The sequence below is a fragment of the Scleropages formosus genome, chromosome 19 (assembly GCF_900964775.1).
Source record: "Scleropages formosus chromosome 19, fSclFor1.1, whole genome shotgun sequence".
Classification (NCBI taxonomy): Eukaryota; Metazoa; Chordata; class Actinopteri; order Osteoglossiformes; family Osteoglossidae; genus Scleropages; species Scleropages formosus.
The window spans coordinates 19,919,774-19,923,413 of NC_041824.1; positions in this window are offsets into that span (position 1 = coordinate 19,919,774).

The window sequence follows — 3,640 nt, forward strand, 5'->3', positions numbered from 1 at the left end:
TTAGCCACGCCCACCCTTGTTAAACAATCCAAACTTCGGCCACTGCCTTTGGCTTGAGGACCCGCCCATAGACAGCCTTAGTACCGCCCACCTTGTCGTCAAATCAAAGATAAACACCGCCTGGTAACTTTCGTATAGGTCACTTCTCAGCCACGCCCACCGACTTCCGCACAAGTCCTCCTCCTCGACCACGCCCACAGTTGCCATTCGCGTCTCCAGCTCTCCTTCCTTTCAGTCGTTTGGGTCCGAACGCTCCGCGAACAAGTGGAGCAGGACTCGTTTGTCTGTTGAAAAGTCCACTCCATTCCATTTTTTAACAGCGAAAAGAGAACACTGATTTTCGCCCTGTATTTAATTTGTATGCACTATTTAAAAATTAACAACATAAATAATATAGTAGAAGAAAACAAAGTAACTTATTGCGTTTCCTTGTACCGTGTTTTTGTCAAATCTAAAATCCTAGTTGTAGTATTGAAATTGATCAACTGAAACAACTTCCTTCTACAGTGGTACCGTAAACACCGGCACAGACAAGTGCAGGCAAAACCTTAAGCGTTGCAATGATGTGTGTAAGAAGGTGTCCCAAAGTAATTTGGAATGTTGCAAGTTCTAGAAGTTCATCTATAGAGCCATGTAGAAATCAGTGTATAATCTACACTTTCCTAAAATATCAGTTTTTTCTGATGTGAACTATGAATAGCACTTTTTTCATAAAAATACCATAAAACATTCTTTAAGGTTTTTTTTTTGTTTTTTTCTACTTGTTAAATATTTTTCATTGAGCATATCTGTGTATCTGCAAACCACCATATCCATTCGCGATATAGTGGTTTGCAGATAAACAATGAGGTGTCTGTAACTTTTCGCACTCCGGTGCGAGATTCCAAGAGGGCCCTCTATGTGCCTCACCATTGCTGATTGCATTACATTACTTTTGCAGCCCGATGACGGCTTCACCCAAACCACAGCGGTCATCAAAAGTCATAGGTCAACCCTATTTCATTGCCTTCTTTTGAATTCAAGGATATCTGTTTGAAAACCTGATCTCTCTTCATTACAAAAGTATTGAAAATTTAATTCTTTAATGCATTGCTCGGAATTTGAGTTTTTATTCCCTTCATAGTTTTCCTGTAGGTGTAGACTGTATGAATGCAGAATATGCCTACAGGAATGCAGACGGATTCCAATGAAGACAATGAGTGATATACAATAGTAAAATCTTTTCTAACATTGTAAAGAGAGATTTACAGTCAGATATCAGATAAACATTGCAGGCCTTAAAATCATTTGGAGTTCTGTATGTTTCGATCATTTTTATTCTTCGGGGACCATCAGTTTCTCCGCTTCTCTTTTTTGGAAGAGAAATCATGGAATAGTCATATCTAAGTATTGCAGTTTATGTAACACGTTGACCAGCACACCTTCAATCATAAATGCACGCTATACAGATCAGTTGTGGATTTGGCCGGGTCCTGCTCTCTGGTAGGTCTGGGGTTTGAGTCCCGCTTAGGGTGCCTTGCGGCAGACTGGCGTCCCGTCCTGGGTGTGTCTCCTCCTCGTCCAGCCTTATGCCCTACGCCTTGTGTTTTCGGGTTAGGCTCCGGTTCGCCGCAACCCTGTTCAGGACAAGCAACTTCTGATAGTGTGTGTGTGTGTGTGTGTGAGAGAGAGATTTTTGTAAGATGAAACTTTTATCCAGGACAATTATAAATTTTACCCATTTACCCAGTCTGTAATTTCTTTGGTGTGCGGTGGTGCAGCGGGTTGTACCGGGTCCTGGTCTCTGGTGGGTCTGGGGTTCGAATCCCGCTTGGGGTGCCTTGCGACAGACTGGCGTCCCGTCCTGGGTGTGTCCCCTCCCCCTCCGGTCTTACGCCCTGAGTTGCTGGGTTAGGCTCCGGTTCCCCGCGACCCCGTATGGGACAAGCGGTTCAGAAAGTGTGTAATTTCTTTGGTATTTCATGCTGCCTTCTGGAAGGCCATCCATTGATCTCTTTCAGTCCTTCAACTGATCTCCACGGGTGCAATAACAAAAAATAGCCCAATTTCTTTTTCAAAATTGTAATGGTAAATCAAATACCACTATGAACCACTGCAGTTTGTGAAATAAGCACACAAACTCAGAGGATGTCACCCAGTGAGATACCCTGTTGTGCTGTCCCTAAACATTTTTCTCTTGAGACTCTGTCCTGCTGAGATGTCCTTTACATGGACTTCGCCTGTTTTAAGGCATCTTCAAGAAAGAGACCTACAACTGGTGCATTACTTTGGAGCTGGTTAATCTCAAGCATAACCCATTGTGACCTCTGCACCCAACAAGAGGCATGTGTTACCCTTGGAAATTGCTCAGGGTCCACGAAAACTGAGCAAAAAGCATCCAGCCTTGGATTTGTAAACAAAATGCATACAACTTTGTATATATTAGAAAATTACAAATCCAAAAATGCTCCAAAAATGTGGTTATGGCAGCTTACAGGGGTATCCACGACTCCCAAAGAGGTGTGCCAAACACCTGGTAAGATAACAAAGAAGGTCTAGTGTTCAGACATGCTGAGATGTGCTAGGGCAGACCTTACTGACGCTGGGTTTTGGGAAAGTGCCGTCCTTCTCTTCCCATAATTACAGGCTTTTAGGTTTCCTTCCGTTGTTTTCAGCTATAACAGATATTTATTGTCATTATTTTAATGATTCAAATGACCTCAAATGTAATGCTGATGCTGTGCTAAATGTTTCCTTCTAATAGCCCAAAGGAGATGAAGTCACTTCCCACTTGTTAACATCAAGGATTAATAGAATATTCAAATAAGTAAAATATGTCAACATTGCTTTAGTTAAACTGTTGTGAATAACATACATTTTAGTAACCATAACATTTATTAGAAATTTGACTGAAGACACATGGACTTTTTTGTCTCTTCTGCCCACAAATTTAGAGTTTTCATAAAGCAGTGTGTGATGAGTCTACAACAAATAATATCTACTTCTTTTACAAAAAAGTAAAGCATATTCACTTTTGCAAAGAAAAGCGGCCTTGAAAATTTCTAAGGGATAGAAGATCTCCTTAATTTTAACACAGCACAATGTGTGAGTTCATTATGTGTTTTATGTACAGTGGGTGTGGCAAGTGAAATTTAACTCAGCTTTCCAAAAAATGTGGTTAATCACAGTTCATTAATAATTTAACAAGGGGGGGGGCAAATACTTTTTCACATGGGGCCAGGTAGGTTTGGACAGCTTTTTTCCCTTAATAAATGAAATCATCATTTAAAAACTGCATTTTGTATTTACTCGGGTTTTCTTTGTGTAATATTAAAATTTGTTTGATGATCTCAGTCATTTAATTGTGACCAATATGCGCAAAAAAAACCCCAAAAAATCAGGAAGGGGGCAAATACTTTTTCACGGCACTGTACACACACACTGCCTGAAACCGCTTGTCCCAAGCGGAGTTGTGGCGAGCCAGAGCCTAACCCAGCAACACAGGGCATAAGGCTGGACGGGGAGGGGACACACCCAAGACGGGACGCCAGTCCGTTACAAGGCACCCCAAGCGGGACTCAAACCCCAGACCTGCCAGAGAGCAGGACCCAGCAAAACCCGCTGCACCACCACTGTGTATGTACAGTATTAAGTTAGTCAC